Source organism: Lepidochelys olivacea, assembly GCF_965140295.1.
Source record: "Lepidochelys olivacea isolate rLepOli2 genome assembly, chromosome: 4".
NCBI lineage: Eukaryota > Metazoa > Chordata > Testudines > Cheloniidae > Lepidochelys > Lepidochelys olivacea.
In genome coordinates, this window is record NC_140414.1 from 120319289 (window position 1) to 120340133 (window position 20845).

Here is a 20845-nt window from a genome sequence, read left to right on the forward strand (position 1 = left end):
TAGCATTACAGGTGAGCCCTGCCTTGGTTTCCCCTCACTCAGGGTTTGAACAAGTCCGAACAGGCCAAGGCTTCAGGTATTAAGGAGTGCTCCCCTTTAAAGGGTCTCAGCTATTAACAACAACCAAAACAACAACAAAAAGAAAACGGTATAATCAAATCTTTACCCCAGCATCTTAGCTGGGAGACAGAGTCTTAGATTATCTGTTCCCTCCTGAAGGCACTGCTTGCTTCTGTTCAGGCCCTTTACCAGCAGGGTTCTCTCCAGGCCTGGATTAAAGAATTTTGGGGCCCTGTGAACTATGGAAATTGTCTCCCTCCCCAGCTTTTCCTAAACTAGACAGCAAAGTGCCCCTACCCCACACACATCCCACTCCACACAGACCTCAGAATGCGCCACCCACCCATACACACAGACCCCTGAATACCTTTCTTTCCCGCCCCACCTAATGGAGGGCAGCCAAGCCAAACCTGAATGAGTGGGGTTGTGACTCGGTGCTCAGGGTTGTAGCACTGCTAAAAAAATTTTTCCCACCCCAGTCATCAGGAACCCCCCCGAGATAGGGGCCCTGTGTAAGTGCACCAAATGCATTTTATTTAATTCAGGACTGGTTCTGCTCAGGTCGTGGCCCCTAGAGCCCAGTCTCTTGCAGCTACCTGGGTAGAATCCTTCTCTGGATTCAGGGGTCCATGGAGATCTGTCAACTGCAGCTCTTTCCCAGGGGCAGGCAGTATGTAGTTCCAGCAGGCTGGACTTCCTGTTACCATTTGGGAGTTCCCTTTGCAGAGACCAGGCACTCCTGGATGCCTGCCTTCTTAGGCTGTGGCGGGGACCCTTTAGCAGTGAGCAGGCTTCCTCCCTCCCACTTCCTGGATCCCAATAGGATCACTCTCCTGTAGCCCTCTGGCCTGGAGGGAAGAAGGAGGGAGAGGGTTTCTCCTGCTGCTGGGCCCTGAAGCTCTCGCTGCTGCTCCAGCTACTTCCCTGGCTGGGCCAGACACACACACACCCCAATTCTGAAGCTGTCCCTTAGGAAGCTCTAGGAACACCTGCCCAGACTCCCTGCTCTGGTGGGTTCTCTGGAGAGTTTCCTGTCTCCAGAAGTACTCCCTGCTTTGGTAAGCTCACCTGATCAGCTCACCAAGAAGTTCCACTTCTCAGAAGCATCTTGTCTCCTTGGGAATGCCTTCCTTAACTAAGCCCAGGGAACCTTTTTTTTTTTAGGTTTACTAATTAACCATTCAGCAGCCACCTGGAGCAGTCAATGACCGCCAGCTGGACCTTCAGAAGGCATTAGTGGGCAGTTGGGGACCTGGTTCTGATTTGTCGCTAATCCAGAAAAAGTGCATAAGATGTCGCTCTAAATGCAGCAACTTGATGTACAATTTCTTCATCATTTTAAGAACTCCCCTGATTGTGGAAGTCTCGCCTGACTGGTGAAGGAGCGGGTCGGGGGGTCTCCTCTTGGTTTCTAGAAGAAGGTCATCTTTAAGGTCATAATGCCTCTCTTGTGTTCTCTGTGGTTGAGCCATGTACAGGGCTTTTAAATTTCTTCAGTGGCTGATAGGCATTCGTGTGGCTGAAGAAGACCAATCTTACATACTACAGTGATGAATGCTCAGGCATTTGCTGACTGTCATTCATAGATCCAGATCACACTGTATGACTGCCCTGTCCTCATCATTATTTACCATTCTGCCAGTCTTAGTCATCCCCAAATGTTACCAGCAATGATTTTAGATTTACTTCTAGAACGTTGAGAAAAACGTAGAATGGCATCAGACACAGTTCCGATCTCTGTGGAACCCCACTGGAAACACCCCCAGGCCATGATGATTTCCCATTGACAACTCCTTTTAGAGTTAGCTACTTGTTAACTGATTTAACGTGTACATTATTTATATTATATCATGCTCATTTTGAAATAAGCATGTCATGCTATATGAGTTTAAATGCTTCACAGAAGTCTGTTACATCTACAAAGCTACCTTTATCAAGCAAACTTGTAATCTCATTAAAAAATTGAATCAGGCTTGTTTGAAAAGACTTATTTTCCATCTTTTGATTCTTTAATAATTGAATACTGTATCATAATTTTTCCCAGGATAGATGTCAGGTTTATGGCCTGTAATTTCCCAGGTGATCCTGCTTGCCCTTTTTTAATATTGGCACAACATTAGAACTCTTCCAGTTTTCTGGAATTTCCCTTATATTCCATGATGTGTGAAAAACTAACATTAGCAGGCCAGAGATTCCCTCAGCCAACTCTTTTATGACTCTTGAGTACAAATGCTCTCAGCCTGTTGATTTAAAAATATGTATCCCTAGTAGGTGCTATTTAGCATAATTTTTAATACTAATGGACTACAAATGACTTCAGCAGCATCATGTGATACAAAGATATCATCCTTTTTCTTTCCAAATTCCCCCAAGATCCTTAAGGAGGGGGACATGACGAATGCTTTATTTGGCATGTCATTATTGAATACTGTATGCAGCATGGTTGTAACTGTGTTGGTCCCGGGTTATTAGAGAGACAAGGTGAATGAGGTAATATCTTTTATTGGACTAAACTCTGTTGCTGAGAGACATGTTTTTTCCTTACACAGAGTGGAAGGAGAGCTCTGTGAAAGCTTGTGTATCTCACCAACAAAAGTTGATCCAATAAAAGATATTACCTCACCCATATTGTCTCTGTGTTATTGAAAACTGACTTGTCAACATGTTATTTGTCTCAGTTCCTTGCTTCTTTCTTTAATCGAGACACATTAGCCAAATGCACAGTGTTCTATGACTCTCGGTTTCACACCTCTGTCTGTTCTGAGTGGGGATCTAACATTAATATAAAATAGAGCACTTTTATATCAAGTGTCAGGTGTCCTACAACTGGGAGAGAGAAAATTCCTAGCCACATTAGCTGGATTTTTTTCTTACCTCAAGCCTCCTAATCTTCTTCTGAAGCTCCCAAGAGAAAGGTGGTGAGGTCAGAGAGTCTGAGACTTCCTCCTGATAAGGGCAAGTGATGAAAAGCTGAGGAATTATGCTAAAAGGTTAGAAAGTGAGATCCCTGTTTGCAATTAGCTGTCCTCAGTGTGTTTTTCCTATTTCCATTAATTACAATAGGAGATTTGGTAGCTATTATGATTTGGCTACTTTACCTGAACCAACACATCTATGGGTAAAAGTTGGATCAAATTACAAGAGTTTTGGTGTCTTGGTAACTCACTCATCTCTGTTTTGTCGTAGCCTTGGAGGTCTCCATTAGTTGAAGTGATAGGGAAAGAATGCCTTTGTTATCATTGTAGAGCAAGAAGCAGTTTTTGCTGTTTTATACATGGAATGAAAGAAAAAGCATGCAGGCAGGAGAAGGGTATTTGAAAGTAAACATCAAGAGATAACTTAGAATAATATGCCCATATACTTCAAACAATCCAAGTAAATGTTCTTTGTCTATTTTTTTAAATGAGTAATTATTTTCTTCTTCTTTTGGATAATCATTATTATCCTAGTACTGTGTATGACAGCTGTACTTGCAAATTGACAACAAAACAGAAGTAAGGTAAAAATAATGAGCTGCTATTGGAATGTAAAGAGACAGAAAACGAAACAATGTAAACAAAGTCTTTAGATTAGAGGAAGTGGCAATGAGAAGATCACCATTTGTTGCTTAGATGTGCAATATTCTTCATGAACTTTCACAGTGATCTTCATCTTTCAATACTATTCCATTCTAATAGTTCCTATAATATGTTTCTCAGGCTGAGGGACAGGATACTGGGCTAGATGGATCTTTGGTCTGACTCACTATGGCTGTTCTTATGTTTACAATCAAATGTGGGGGATGGGCGAGCTAAATTTTAAAATACATTTCCCTCTTGTTAATATATCATGACCAAGATTAAGAATTCTACAGAGGCTTAAAAAGGCACAAAGACTAAAAACTTGCAATGAGATATAAAACTAAAACAGATGACAACAAACCAAGAACTATATTGACTGTTTATCAACTACATGAAGATAAGGAGATACTTTTTATTTTCTCCTGAAAAGGATTTGCTTACTAGAACTTTACGAACAGATTTCAACTTTTGAAAATTTATTTAATCCTCAGAATTATTCTGCAAATAATTATTGGTCTGTAGCTCATCTGTATGCAGCTAGTTGCAAGTATTCCATAGGTGAAAAATAAGCTATTTAGGCTAGATATGTAGGTCAGATGGTATGGATCCAACTGGAAGAACAGAGGCCTGGATCCACAAAAGGATTTAGGCATTATAAGGAGGAGGACTTCCCTTATAACCTTTAGCCAGTGGTTAGAGTACTCACCGAAGAGACCACTGGTTCAAGTCTGCCCTCTGCCTGCTAAGGAGAATGGATTTGAACAGGGGAGTTGCCACATTTTAGGAGAGTGCCCTAATCACTGTATTATGGAATATGTTAATGTGGAGTTCCTCAATCTCTTCAACTGAAGTTGTGCCACTTTAATTAAATAATAATCAGGATAGAGAAAGAATGAGAATCACTCTGTGCACTCATCTGAAAGATAGCAGAACCCTGTTCAAATCCCTTCTCCTTAGCAGGCAGAGCAGGGAGTTGAACTGGTTATCTCCACATCCCAGTGAGTACCCTAACCACTGGGCCAAAAGTTATAAAGGATGTCCTTCTCCTACTGCCCCTGCTGTTTTGTGTTGAGACACACAGCCTCTGAGCATACCTACAGTATTGGGCCGTGCACATGAGTTAGGTGGAAGAACACCTATCTTCCCTCTGTTTGTGGATCACTCTGCAGCTTGGATAACAGATAGGCATCTGGACGCCTCGAGCAAGGCAGCAGTGCTCATGCTCACAGGCAGGAATATAGGTGTTTTTAAAAAGCCTCACCAATAAAAAGCCTCACCAATTTGCCTAGGTGACTACAGACCCAGACCCTTGGATCTTAAGAACAATGAACAATCAAATGACAGGGGGTTAGGGTCCTGGTCAGAAGCCTTAGAATCAGATGTCCAATGTGAATGTTTGGAATTTCAGATTCTAAATTCAGTTTATATTCTGCAATTTTGGTGATTGTTTTGACCAGGAAATTCATTTGCTAAGATATTCATAGCAGATTAAATCCTCCCATGTGCAGAAAGCCAGCAGCAGAGCTTCGCCTCACTAACACCCAATTTTGGTGGCTGTAATGGGGAGTAGGCCTTGCATTGACCTGTACCCCATGAGTGAATTTAACTCAGACATCAATAAAATTATTTAAAAAAATAATTGCATAAGTAAGTTATATGATTTACAGTTTCCAAACAGCTCTTAGCACTCTTGAGCTGTCTTTTGTAAACTCAACCTTTCTGCTATCACAAGTACATCCTATCTAAATTATCTATGGTATTTGTAAGGCACTCCTCTTCATGATATCTAGGAACCAGACTTCCTATGATGCCTGGTCTTCAAACATTTGAGCTGTTATGTCTCCCAAAATCCACACCGTCCATCATGCTTTCTAATTTTTAATGACAATTGTAGCTGGTTGAGCTAGAGCATATATTTTAGAAAGATTTGATTTAAAGACTTCACGTGATGGAGAATCCACCATGTCTCTAGGTTCTGATGGTAAAATAAAACACGACACTGCACATACCATTTCTCCCCTGGGGGGGGGGGAGAGATGAGAAAAAGAGTGAACCACACATGACCGATGTTAGTTGTGTTTCTTAGTGCACTCAGATACTAATGGTGATGAGTGCAATATAAGAACCTATATAGAAACAGAAATTACCCTCACTGTTAACAGTTTGTGCCTTAATTCTAGTCAGAATTTGTCTAATAAATATACCAACAAGTCTAATTTCTTTCTTTTTCTGAGACAACATACAAACCTACATGGCTGTCTTTGTTTATTTCAAAGGGGCTCTCCCATTGCCCACCTGTTCAAACATAGCTCTGTGAAACATCAAACGCTTCCACACAATCATGTAAAAGTTCTGAATATATTTTCCATTTTCACCCAATTCCCCATTATTTTCCTGAACACTGTATTCAACACCTTTCAGCTTGCGGAACTTAATTACTGCTGCACATCAATCACAATCCTTAGGTCCACTGCGCAAAGTAAGCAGGATTCACTTGTGTATTGCGAAGGTCAGTTCTTTGTTTTGCAGTGGAAAAAAACCCACAGTATATGCATCAAAAGTACAGATATGGAAATGATTAAAAGGGAGAATTTGGCTGTGTACGCATTCTGATTGGCCAGTTAGGTCTTTTCAATGATGTTTGAGCCATGTACCAGCCTCTGCTGGGATCTCCTCACATTGGAACACGTACAAAAGCCTTATATCGATTCTAACTGGATAGTGCAAGGGAAATATTGATGGAGGAAGGACAAAGATAAAATAGCATCCTCTGGAAATCAGGGTGAAAAAAGGTGTGAGGAAGTGGTGAGGAGAGTGAAGCTGAAAGAGTTTTTCCACCTATCAGCCACTTGCAACTCACCTCCTACAGTAAAAAGCAGTGGAAACTGTTCAATAGTGTTCACAAAGGAGAGGATGAAATTCACCTCTGTGAATCAAGTAAGCAAAAGGTCTATGTATCACTTAAGCCTCTTAAGCCCTCAAAATAGAAGTGGAAGGAAGATTCAAAACCTCAGGCCTGGTTTACACTACAAAGTTAGTTTGATCTAAGCTGCCTTGCATCAACCCATTTTTGTGTGTGTCTACATTTACATTAGTTTCCCACAGATTTAAGTGCCCCATTACGCCAACATAGCAACACCAGCTCCCCAAGTGGCACTGAGCCAAAGGTTGATATACGGATATATGGGTGTAGACACCGTGCTACCACCAACAGCTATCTAACAATGCCCGACACTGACCGCTCTGGTCACAATTGTTAACTTCACTACTCAGGGGTCACGCCTACTGGAAGCCTCCCCTTTAAAATCCCCACTCATTTTTGAAATGCTTTTTCTGGTTGTCCAGCTTGGTGAACACACCTTTATCTGCTCTTTGTTGTGCGCAACTGCCCATCTGACCACGCTGGCTACATGCTCCAGACGTGCTCCTGCCTAGAGTAGACAGGAGCTTTTGGATCTCCTGGGCCTGTGGGGGGAAGAGGCTGTCCAGGCACAGCTCTGACTCAGCCATAGAAATGTTGACATCTATGAGCAGATTGCTCAGGGGAATCAGGAAAGGGGTACAACAGAGACCAGCAGCAGTGCCACATGAAAGCCAAGGAACTGCATCAGGGATATCAGAAGGCCAGGGAGGCCAACAATCGATGTCGTGCCAAGCAGCAGACCAGCTACTTTTACAAACAGCAGCATGTCATATTTGGTGGAGACCCTGCTGCAACCCTGAACACCACCATGGATATCTCCAAGGGGTCGGAGTCACAGGTCCCTGCTGTGAACAGTGAGGAGGAGGAGTATAGGAGGCAGGTGAACAGGGGGTCCAGCTGTGCTGTGAGACAGGACCTGTTTTTGATGCCACCACAGTCCAGCCAGTCCCTTCAGTCAAGCATGAGAGAGCCTCACACAGGGGAAGGAACCTCGGATAGGTGTGAAAATGTATTTTCCATTACAGTTATCGTGCCCCCAACTTAGCTATTGACTTTTCATTACATTACTTGTACTCAAAGAGGTAATGGTACAACAAAGAGAGGTAGAGTTGCTATCTCTTTTTCATTCCCATCTAGAGTTAGGCAGGGGGGAACCATGAGGAACAATATGTTTATGTACACAAGGATGTCCCTTGAATCCTTTTGAAAGGTCTCAATAAAACTTCCATGGCGGCACTCTCAATCTTCAGCCCAAGGTTTTTAGGGAGGGCTGCCTTATTTCTTCCTCCATGGTAGGACACTTTCCCATGCCAGTCAGCAATAACTTTGGTAGGCACCATTGCAGTAAACAGGCTACCAGCATATGGACCTGGGAGACTTCAGAATGCCAGCAGCAGCTACATTCTCTGTGCCTCTGTTACCCTCAGGAGTGAGATATCAGCTAAAATCACCACCGCCTGTGAGAAATGGTGCCAGTATTCAGTGCCATTGCCCTGTATTCCCACATAGCTTCATGCAACTAAGTGATTCCCTCCTTGCTTCCCCCACCCCAGCGGGTCATACTCACTATGGCTGCAGCAGAGAGTGGCACTGGGAACAAGCAGTCTAAAGCAGAAGTGTCAATAAGCTCGTCTTGTTTAACTCTTTAGGAGTGCAAGGGAAGGAGGGAGTTCTGAATCTTAAGTTTCGCTTTCCATTCCTACTATACTGACAATGAATCCTCTGTGTGTTTTATCTGTAGCTGCGGCCATTGCCGCAGGGGTTCCCTCTCCACATCAGCAGAATGACTGACCCAGATAAGGAGGAGAAAGAATAGGATGCAGGAGGACATGTTCTGTGAGATCCTGCTGCGTTAGATCAGAGGGCCTGGAGGATGAATATTGCAGACTGTATGGAGAAAGAAAGAGCAGACAGGAGAAAGGTGCAGGAAAAAGAGAGGGAGACGCACGAGGACATTATAGGGCTGCTCCGTCAGCAAATTCAAATGCTGTAGACTCTTGTCCACCTCCAGATTCAACAATCATGTGCTTGCATCCCTTTTTTAATCCATGGTGACCTCCACTATAACGTTGATCTACCCCATCCCGACCATTCCATGTGGCCTCAGGGCTCACACACCCACGGCTACCACTCCACACTAGGGGGAAGCATGGATACCCACAGTTTCACATACACTGACCTGTGAGAGCCACAACTGATGTATGTGTAGCTACAATGGACATCAGTGTTACTTCCTCGTGTATATATTATGGTTCCTAAAAAAATTTAATTTAAAAATGTCTTTACTTCCAAATTCTTCAGATTTCAGATTTTTTTTGGAGCCACTTTCATAAGACAATAAAACTCTTTTGTTCTGAAAGTAATTAATCTTTATTAGTTTACAACACATGATATATAATGCCTGCTGGGAGTGAAGGTAGTAGTCTTGTACATTCACAACTGATAGGATCAGTGCCAAACAGTGCCGTTGTCATAAATGCACAGCAAGCACTGCAAGATTGATAGGTTCATCAGAAGTCATATATGCACAGATGTGTGGCAAGCACCACACAATTCCAAACTGCCACCCCAAGTTAAACACAGCACGTTGCTGTGGCTCACTAAAAGTGCTCTTTCAAAGTCTCCCTAAGCCCTGTTGCTCCTTGTTAAGCTTGTCTGATAGCCCTCGTGTACAACTGTTCAAACTCAGCAGGCAGTAGCAAGTATCTTGCTACTTGACCCTGTAGCAAGTTTTCCCCGTTTGCTTCACAAATATTATGCAGGACACAACAGGCAGCTACAACCATTGGGATTTTTTTGCACAGAGATCCAATCTGGTGAGTAAACAACTCCAGTACCCTTTCAATCGACCAAAATCATATTCAACTGTCATTCTGCACCTGCTGAGCCTGTAGTTGAATCTTTCCCTTAATACCATCAAGGTGATTGGTGTACGGCTCCATGAACCTGGAAGTAAGGGATAGGCTGGATCCCCCAGGATCACTATTTGCATTTCAACATTGCCAATGGTAATCTGCCAGTCAGGAAAGAAAGTTCCTGCTTGTAGTTTTCTGAACAGTCCTGGCTTCTTAAAGATGTGAGCATCATGCAACTTCCTTGACCAGCCAATGCTGATATCAGTGAAGCATTCCCCATGATCTACCAGTGTTTACATAACCATGGGAAAATAGTTCTTTCGTTTGCTGTCCTCTGTGGCAAGGTGGTCTGGGGCCAAAATAGAGATATGCATGCCATTTATTGCTCCATCGTAGTTCAGGAACCCCACTGCTGCAAATCCATCCATTATATCCTACACATTGCTGAGCATCACACTCCTGCATAGCAGCAGATGATTGATGACCCTGCACCCTTGTATGACAGTGGATTTTCCCACTCCAGAATGACTTCCCACTGACCAATAGCAGTGCAGTGTTTCAAGTTTCCACAATGGGATAGTCACTCACTTCTGCCCTGTCAGTGCAGCTCTCATTTTGGTGTCCCTGCTTTGGATGGCTGGGACAAGCTTTGCACACAGATCCAGGAGTGTGACCTTGCACATCTAAAAGTTCTGCAACCACTGCTTATCATCCCAAACCAGCATTACAATGTTATCTCACCCAGTCAGTGCTAGTTTCTTGAGCCGAGATGACAGCTCCACTGTCTGCAGCTGCTTTGTGAACGCCACCAATAACCTTGAATTGGTTCTTGCTATGTCCCACAGCAAAGTGACTCCCAGAAAATCATCATGTTCCCTGTGGTTCTTCTTGTGGCTTTGCAAATAATGGAGGATCAGGCATTCGGTGCTTGCAACGCTCATGACAATAGTACATAGCTGTGCAGACTCCATGCTTCTGTCAGAGATGGTGGACATAGACAAGTCCCACATGGGTTTGTAGGAAATTGAAAATACATGCGAAAAAGTATGGGATAGAGATATTATGGGATGGAGAATATTATATTTTGGAAAGTTGACCCCTTGCTCCCAGTCACCGCTGCATGACTTTTTTCTGCCCCACCATGCATTGCCAAAACCAGCTAAAAGGCTGTGCTGAACAGTGGTGTGTTGTTCACTGGGATACCTACCCCTGGTGCACCGCACTGTGCATCGACACAAGCACTCTTGGTGAGTAATTGCAGTGCTGATACAGGAAGCCAAGTATGCATGCACGCAAGTGATATGCCATCTGTGGCAGTTGTATGCCGACATATCTTGCATTGGCAACACTTTGTAGTGTAAACATAGGCTTAGTTAATTTTTGTCCTTACTGTGTGCTGTCTACTGCCCTTAATATATAGCTTCTTCCACTGTGCTTCCTGGGAAATTTGATACTGTTTTTATTTGCAGTGTTGTTGTAGCCATGTTGGTCCCAGGATACGAGGGAGACAAGGACGGTGGGGTAATATCTTTTATTGGACAAACTTCTGTTGGTGGAAGGTACAAGCTTTCAAGTTACACAGAGCTCTTCTTCAAGTCTGGGGAAGGAAGCAGAGTATCTGAGCTAAATACAAATTGGAACAGATTGATAAACAGAAGGGGTAATGCATGTTGGAGGGAGTCACTTGAAAGGAAGTGGGCAACTGACCTGCTTTTATTGTGATTAGAGGAAAGTACCCAGCATAACTTTTTATTGCATCTATGCCACCATAAGCTGTGATTTTGCCAGACATCTAGTACTTGGACGCACAGGCACCAGCTTCCTCCGGGCCCCAGGGGTGCTCAAACCCCCACTCCAGCCCCAGCCCAGCCCCCACCCGATTCTTTCCCCCAAACTCCCATCCCCGCCTCTTCCCGCCCCCCACCCCACCCCTTCTACCAAGCCCCCAGCCCCCACCCTGCCTCTTCTCACCCCTACTCCACCCCCGCCCTGCTTCTTCCTGCCTAGTTCCACCCCCTACCCTGAGCATGCCCCATCCCCACTGCTCCCCCTCCCTCCCAGTGCCTCCTGCACACCACAAAACGGCTGACTGCAGTGGGAGGGAGGCGCTGGGAGGGAGGGGGGAGATGGCTGCCAGTGGGTGCTCAGCACTCACTAATTTTTTTTCATGGGTGTTCCAGCCCTGGAGCAGCCACGGAGTTGGTGCCTATGCTTGGATGGTAGATTACTGGGGAAACCCTATTGGTGAGACACAGAATGGATATCTTGAACACCTATGGTCATTTAAGAACCTGTAGCATTTTTCAAAAGAGTAGAGAGAGGTATTTGTATTACTATCTTGGACAAATTCTATTGTGCCTCCCTAAATCCATCACATAATTTCAGGTGGATACAATATTCATCCTTTTTACCTAAACTCTTGTATAGTGCTGCTGTGTGCTGTTAAACGGTTGTTGCACCTCACCTCAAAGGTGGCTGCATCTCTCCTTTGCTGTACTTCATTTAGTAAAATGTGTTACATGTTTTGGCACTACCTATGTAATAAGATTTCAGGATTGTGACTCCATCTGTGTGTCACTCTGAAGTCTAGAATGTCTGTTGTGTGAAGCAATGGAAATAGCTACAAGCAGGACTGACAGCTCTTTTTGTTTAGAATATCACCAGGTTCAACCATCACTGGGATTCATGGTCTGTTATCTCCCTATTTTTTCAGCCATTTTCTGTTTTTTACACATTATGAATTACACTCATATGACAGCATGGGCTTTCACCTCATATAAGTGTAAGATCATTATCATTACTATTAGCTAATTAGTTCCTGGTCAGCAAGTCCTGCCAGAAATGTATTTATTTTGTTTAAAGCAGTCTTCAAGAAACAAGATGGTGTTATGCATCAAGATTGGAGTGTAAGGTTTGTGTTCCTAAAGCAGATCAGAAAAGAAAAAGTGACATGGTCTGGGAAATCAGCCCAAGAACTATTTAATTACTAATGGACATTTACCTTGGTTGAACTCCAGCTGAATTCATCCTCCACTCTCTCCCTTCTCCCTCATTTTTTTTTAAATCCTGGAAACTAGTATCAACAGGTCCTAGCATACTAATATACCTCATGGTGTGTTCACAGACCAGGCTTTAACTGGTGCATGACTGAATGTTTCAGTTCTGGCTGCGTGTTCTGATATTAACTGTGTTTGTCATGCTACATAAGGGCTATGATCAGCAGCTGGCCTCAGGCAAGAGAAAGTAATCAGTCTTTTGGAGAACTTTTCTAGTGGCTGCCAAGAATTTTCTGCATGAAGAAGCCTATTAACAAGCATCATGTGAGAGAATGTTTACAGAAAGTCAGACCTAGAATAAGGAAAATGTCCCCTCTAAATAGTTTCATGGTTGATTAACTCTATGACATTTCATTGATGGGATTTATAGATAAGGGTTACTAACTAACTACACAAAAGTGTTCTAAAAACACGTTAACATGAACTATAGCTTAGGTTTATACAGAAATTCTCTAACAGACACTGCATTTCAAGGGGGAAAGGAATGTTTTTTGTGTATAATATTTATGAAAAGCAAAATCCCACAGCTCAAAGGGTGTATCTGACCCACTGTGCTGCTTAATTTTTGTCTAAACCTCATGACTTAGTGAGTATGGTGATAGCTATATGAAATCCGTGTTCAGAAATTAACTCACTGAGTTCCGGAACAAAACCTAATAAAAATGCAAGTAATGTAATGAAAATAAACTGAACAATTACCACTCTCATATATGTGATAATTAATAATCCAAAATGAAAGGGCCTTTTTCTTATTTGTCAAACCAGTTTCCAGTAGGTTTGCCAGAGTGGTGAATGATGGGTAACTGTGATAGGTAGGTGTAGCACCCTGGTCACTTAGGTCCTTGTGTAACAGTGAAAATTACAGGCTTAACTGCAAGCAATTAACCTGTTCCAGGGCAGATTGTTGACACTTGGAGGCAATGGCTGGACTAATGATGTAATCAGCTCAATAAGGGGAAGATACACAATTGGCAGGAACAGGAAGTAAATGGGGAGCTCAGAGAGTGAGCTATGTGTGATAGAGGAAATAGGGTAGAAGGTTCCTCGTGAGAAATGCCTTTGATATGTTCTGCAATGCTTGAAATCTAAAGAGTAAAGGTGCCCATGGGGAAAAGAAATGGGACAGTGTGTATGTTGTGAATAAGAGACAAAGCAAATGAGCCAGACAGTACAGCACATTGGATAGCTGCGGGAACACCCCACGATAGTAACAGAGAGAATATTTCTTCTAATTCAGTGGTCAGAACTGAAATGTAGAATATAACATCTTAGTCTGAGAGAGGGATATTTATAAAATATAGATTGTCAAGGATTTTTCTCAAGGCAAGGAGTCCAGTATTAGTTCAGATAGGTTATACAGCGTACTTGCCTCTCAACTTCTAGCAGACTGAGGGGCAGCGCTTTTTTCTGCTTCTTTCCCAGTGCTTGCAAGCTAGTTACAAGTGCAAACTGTAATGTCCAAAACCTACTAATAATTATTTACAAAGTCAAAGATATTCTCTAGCTACAGTGTGAGCTCCTCCCTACTGACTTGTCCATGAACTCATAATGTGGGAGTACAGTCTTCATGCCACACCTCCTGCCATTGTTGCAAAATTGTTGGAATTTCCACATCCTATACAAGCTACACTTACAACTGAAATTTGTACAGATGACAAAACAGTGGTGTAATTGAGTAGGGCATCCAACATGATATGGGTTTGATGGAGGAGATTAGGCCACATGTGTTGTCACATGACACACCTACCCTTAGTACTTTGAAATAGTAGCATTTCCATTTTTTAAAAAAATCTGGTAATCAAATCACTGTTACAGCATGGGAACTAAACCAATCTGTAACTGAGATTCTAGCTATAATGGCACTTAGCACTAATTGTAAACAGGGAGAATTCCCTCTTTCTATACTATCTTGTGCTTTTTAGCAGATAAATTCCAGAAGATTTATGTTTTACCTATAGTAAAACATACTTTTTACCTTATGTGTATATAGATGTAGATACTGATGCACATATTCTTCGATTCATATACTATGCATGCATGTTTGTGACAGTGATACTCGAGCAATAAATTTCATAGCCATGTGATAAGCTGTACTTATTGTGCACCTTTGATCACTTTATTTAAGCTTTGCCAGCTAATTGTGTGTCTGAGTCTGCTTCTAACATCCCCAGCCTCATTCAAACAGAAACAATTACGAATAATAAATAAAAACTGCTCAATAAATGTTTTTTCTTCTTTCCACGCAAATATGGAATTTATACTGATCTAATTATCTGGGAGGGTTTTCTTGGTTTTTTGGTTTTTTTTAAAGAATAATTGGATTATGGGTAAGTGAACTTCATCTGGTAAAGTATTTTACACTGTCTCACAAAATCCTGCTTTCAAAGGTCAAGATCATAGCTCCTCTTACATGATCAAACCGTGATGGTTGTAGTGGGGAGTTTTCTATACTCCTGCACCAATTATTTGCTTCCTGGGTAGCAACTCAGTGGAGCAATAGCTTATACAGATCCACTACTCCAACTCCTACATGGGTGGGTGGGCCAGGGTAAGGCATATGTGAAGACTTGGCCCTGTCTCCCCAGGGCCCTTGGTGGTGCGGCTGCTCCAGCCTGTCAGTACATTCTCCCTCACGCCCTGGTGCAGGGAGATATAAGAGGTCACAATCTGTTTCCTGGGTTATTCTGGAGCAGCACCAACAGTGTGCCCTATATATGGGGTTTGTGGCAAAGCTGTAATTGAGCTCAAAGTTAATTTAGATCCTTGTGGATGTGATATGTCTCATGAATTGAAACCTGGCTGAAGGAATGTAAACCAATGGTTAGGATAAACAGCAAAACACTGAGTTGTGGGGAAATGTCTCATCATCTGTTTTAAAGATGCTCTTATTTAATAGCTACTTCAATGATTAGGGCCCTACCAAATTCACAGCCATGAAAAACGTGTCACAGACTGTGAAATCTGGTCTTTGGTGGGCTTTTACTCTATACTATACAGATTTCACAGGGTGGACCAGCGTTTCTCAAACTGGGGGTCCTGACCCAAAAGAGAGTTGCAGGGGAGTCACCAGGTTATTCTAGGGAGGTCACAATATTGCCACCCTTACTTCTGTGCTGACTTTAGAGCTGGGCAGCTGGAGAGCGGTGGCAGCACAGAAGTAAAGGTGGAAATACCATACCATACCATCCTTACTTCTGCACTGCTGCTCCCAGCCTGCGGCCGCTGCTCTCCACCTGCCCAGCTCTGAAGGCAGCGCTGCCGCCAGCAGCAGCATACAAGTAAGGGTAACAGTATCGCAACCCCACCTACAATAACCTTGCGACCCCCCCCCCCGCCCACAGCTCCTTGTAGTTTCAGGACCCCTACAATTATAACACCATGAAATTTCAAATTTAAATAGCTGAAATCATGAAATTTACTATTTTGAAAATCTTATGTCTGTGAAATTGACCAAAATGGACCGTGAATTTGGTAGGGCCCTATTAATGATCTAGAAAAGGAAGTAAACAGCCATAAACTCACTGATGAAAGCAATGCAGACACTTTGTTGAGGATAGAGATATAATACCAAGGGACTTGGAGAGGTGAGAAACATTGACAGAAATATCAATCCAAGATTCAACTTCGAAAAAAGAAAGATTATTATATCTGTTGCAAAACAATCCAAAGCACAGATATTCAATGGAATGGAGAAACCTGCAAACCGATAATGCCAAAGCGGAGTGATTATAGAAGGCAAGTTAGAAATGAGTCTGCAATGTAATATGACTGCAAAAAGGGACAATATAACTGCGGGGTTTCATACCTGTAAGCATCACATCAGAAGACAGGGAAATAAAATTCCTGTGTGTAGCCCATGTGGACCAAACCTATAAGACTGCATTCACTTCTGGCATTTTTTAATCTGGGTTCCACATACACAGCCATGATATATGCTTTTGTTCATGTGGTTCCGCAGTTTGCCAGCCATCCCTCAGCCATAGGATGTTTTGTGTCAGTGCTTAGAGATGGTCAAAAAATACCAAGTAGTTTTCCTGGGAAATTTTGAAAAAAAAAAGTTTCAAAATTTACTGTGATTTTTTTTCCACTGGTGGGGAGGTCGGGGGGAGGGAGGGAACCAAGCTGAAAAATGTTTGTTTTTTTAAAATGATTTGCAGTAAAATTTGTTTTTCAGTAGACTGAACTGAGAATTTTTACTGAAACTTAAAAATTGTTACCAAAAAAATAAAGTTTTACTGAGAAAAATATTTTTAATGAAAAACTGGGAAATTTTGACCAAAATAAGTATTTGGCTGAGAAGCAGACTTCTGTAGCAAAAAGTTTAAAAAAAAAAACTTTTTAACCAGCTGTGGCAGTTGTAGACCAGCTTTTTTGTAAGTTTTTTATATTGCTAGACCATAGAGATTATTTTTTTTCTTTCCCCAACTGGCATGTGACACTAATGTCACCTAATATCATTATTGTCATTTTGACATGAGTACAAACTGTTTTTTAAAAAAATTACAAAACAAAAATGTGTTTATATTATATGATTGATTGTCTGCATCTCCCTCAGCCTTCATAGGCTTCTCATCTGATTAGATTGCAAGCTCTTCAAGGCAGAGACCATGTCTACATCTGTTTGTACAGCACCTATAATTAAGTCTGCGAGTTCATCACAGAGGTCATGGAAGTCACAGATTCCACAGCAGCTGGTGGTCTCAGGCCACCGCCAGCAGCAGCAGGAGTTTGGGTATGGGAGGGAGCTCAGGGCTGTGGGTTGGGGCCTAGCTCCATGTGCTGCCTCCACCTGCAGGCACCGTCCCCGCAGCTCTCATTGACTGTGGTTCCTGGCCAATGTGAGCTGTGAAGCTGGTGCTTGGGGTGGGGGCAACACATGGTGCTAGGAACTGAGGTAGGGACATGTCACTGCTTCCAAGAAGCTGTGAGGAGCTGGGTAGGGAGCCTGACAGCCCTGACAGCCCCCACCCAGCAGGGTCCCAGGCTTCTCCCCCCAAACACTTGCGGCACCCCCCAGGCCATCCCTTCCGAGCACCCGTGGCACCCCCTGGGCCACCAACCCCCCGAGGTGTCCCTGCACTGCCCTCCCCCCCCCCCGCAGTGCCTCCTGAGCCACTGCCCCTGAGTACCTGCGCCAACCCCCTGAGCACCTGCGGAGCCCCTGGGCCACCCCCCTCAAGCACCTGTGGTCCCCCCAGGCCACCCCCCCAGCACCCACTGCGCCCTCCAAGCCACCCCATCCTGAGCACCCATGGTACTCCCTGGGCTGCCCCCCCCACCCGCCAAGATTTAGTCAGGGGTATATTGTACACATCATGGGCAGGTCACTGTGCATTTTTGTTTACTGGCTGTGACCTGTCCATGACTTTTACTAAAAATACCCGTGACTAAAACATAGCCTTACCTATAGTGATGGAACCTGGATCCTGAATGGGACTGCTGGAAGGGCTTCAGGATATCACACACAGAGTCTTTATGAGTGGCTACTTTTCCAGTACCAAGCTCAGGCTACTGTTTTTCTTGGTCTGAGCAGAGTAGTGCAGATAGAAATAACCACATGTTACTCGCAGATCCAGTCCAGAATATGGAGAACAGAATTTCACAGCATCACCCCCTCCAATTTCTCTAGAAGGGACATTAATTCTCCATTTGAAGTTCCCAGAGAAGATAATCTGCAGCATCAGATGGGCTGATGTAGCCAGAGAGCTTCCTGGCTGTGGTGTGTGCAAGGTCTCATTACTATGGAGGAACTCCCCACTTCTAGTTTGATGAACTGCAGAGAGCAGGGTCTGAATGGATCACATGCTGCCTTCCCCATTGTCAGAGGCCATGAGTGCAGAGGAGAGAAAGGGGCTTGGCAGCCAGTCTTGTGTGACAACCCGCATTTTCTCCAGTATGTTGCTTCTTGTGTGTTTTTTCTTAAATCCACACCTGCACATGGTGGTGTGCTTACAAGTACAGCTGCTGCTGACAAGTACAACTGACCTAGTGCACTAAAATAGACATTTAAGCAGTGTTTTGTCCACTGCTCCACAAGTCTGCAATTAGGTCGGACCTTCCAGCTGACAAAAGCATGTCCTACTGGGGCCAGGGTGCAGGGCAGAGTGAATCTCTTCCTCCCTCGCACCCTGTAATAGTAGCCACTAACAACTCCCAGAAGCCCTCTTCCTCCAGATGGAGTAAGTCAAGTAGTAATGTAACCTTTGGGTGGGCTTCAGTTTACTTCATTGCGCTTCTCCAGTGCCTAAGAAAAATCCCAACTCCCATAGAAAAGCACCTAAAGACCCAGAATTCAGTCAGTGAGGATGTTCAGCAAGGATTCCACAGGGACAATCTTTCCACAATCAGTCCAAAAGAACAAAAGGAATTAACTTAATTCTTAAGTACCAGCTTCATAAAATCTTATGCTGAAGTATAATTAATAATAATAACTTAATTTTTACCTCATAACATGGCTATTTTATAAGTCACTTACATGATCTTCACAGTTAAACATATATACAAATAAAGAAAACAAATTAAATCTAATCAGTTCAGTCCCCACAGAAACACAGTGAGAAGAAACTCAAGAGTTCCCAGAAGCTTAGGTTGAGTTCACCTGAGTCTTGGAGTCTTTGATCACCAAATCTACACAGACTGCTGAGTCAAAAGCAACATCTTCCCTCCCCTTGCTTGTAGAAATTGCAGTTGGAAGCCAGGTAGATGCTTCCTCCTTCTCTGCTGAAATCACTGAGGCTATGTCTACACGACCATTTATGTCGATATAACTTATGTTGCTCAGGGGTGTGAAAAAACACTCCCCTGAGCATCATAAGTTACACTGACAAATGTTGGTGGGAGAAACTACCATCGCTAATTGGGGGTGGATTAATTAAGTCGATGGGAGAGCTCTCCCCCGTCGAACGGCTTCACAAGAGATCTTACAGCGGCACTGCTGCATCGGCACAGCTGTAAGCTCTCTAGTGTAGACATGGCCTCGGTTAGCTAGTCAGCTAACCAATTAACCAAACATTCAGTTAAGTATATAGATTAAAAAAAAAACCTGTTACAAGAAAAATACACAACTGAGAACAGCAAAGTAAATGACTCTTTCCCCATTATCACATTTAAAGAAAAGTTGGTCAATCATACTAGTTGAGACAATTTAGCTAATACAGTTTGGCTAAAATCAAACAACATTCAAAGCATACAATTAAAATAAAAAAATATTTCTCCCTCCCAGTTTCCCCTTTCTAGAATTAACACTGCCAGGGCATCCCTGTTAGAGGGTTAACAATATCACTAACCTGCTGCAAAGTGCTTCAGAGTTAGGGAAAATAGCCTGCTTTCTGCTCCTGGGGCTCAGCTTCTCCCAGCCCAAAAGGGAACATGGCCTTCAGCAAAGCAGCTGCCCTGACTGCTTGCCCTCATGGAATCTGTGTCCAGCTACAGGGAACCACACTGGCCAGTAACCGCACCCAATGGGAGCTGCAGGGGCGGCGCCTGCGGATGGGGCAGGGCGTAGAGCTGCCTGGCCACCCTTTCGTGTAGAAGTGGGAGAGGGGACATGCTGCTGCTTCAGGGAGCTACTTGAGGTAAGCGCCACGCAGAGCCTGCACCCCTGACCCCCTCCCGTGCCCCAATCCCCTGCCCCAATCCCCTGCCCCAGCCCTGATCCCTCTCCACCTTCCGAACCCCTCAGTCCCAGCCTGGAGCACCCTCCTACACCCCAAACCCCTCATCCCCAGCCCCACCTCAGAGCCCGCACCCCCACCCAGAGCCCTCAGCCCCCTGCAGCCCAACCCCCTGCCCCAGCCCTGATCCCCCTCATGCCCTCCAAACCTGTCAGTCACAGCCCCCAGCCCGCACCCCAAACCTTTCATCCCTGACCCCACCCCAGAGCCTGCACCCCCAGCCAGAGCCCTGACCCCCTCCCACACCCCAATCCTCTGCCCCAACCTGGAACACCCCCCCATACACTGAACCCCTCATTTCTGGTGCCACCCCAGAACCCACACCCCCAGCCAAGAGCCTGTACCCCCTCCCACATCCCAACCCCCTGCCTCAACCCCTCCGAACCCCTTGGCTCCACCCCTCAACCCCTTATTTCTTGCCCCACCCCAGAGCCTGCACCCCTAGCTGGAGCCATCACCGCCCCGCCCCACATCCCAACCCATTGCCTCCGCCCGGAGCCCCTCCCACACACTGAACTTCTCATTTCTGGCCCCACCCCAGGGCCTGCACCCCTAGCCGCAGACCTCACCCCCTATTGCACTCCAACCCCCTGAGCCAGCCCAGTGAAAATAAGTGAGTGAGTGAGGGTGGGGAGAGCGAGTGACAGAGGGAAGGGGATGGAATGAGCGGGGGTGGGGCCTCGGAGAACAGGTAGGGCATGGGCAGGGCCTTGGAGAA

At 44.3% G+C, this 20845-nt stretch overlaps 1 long non-coding RNA gene across 1 annotated transcript in view; it reads left to right on the plus strand.

The window, feature by feature from the left end:
* The window catches only part of LOC311520175, a 193896-nt gene that overhangs the window by 153163 nt on the left and 19888 nt on the right, over window positions 1–20845 (plus strand). The window contains exon 2 of the long non-coding RNA XR_014711508.1: window positions 19880–20028. This is a non-coding gene — a long non-coding RNA (uncharacterized lncRNA). The remainder of the gene's footprint in view (window positions 1–19879; window positions 20029–20845) is intronic.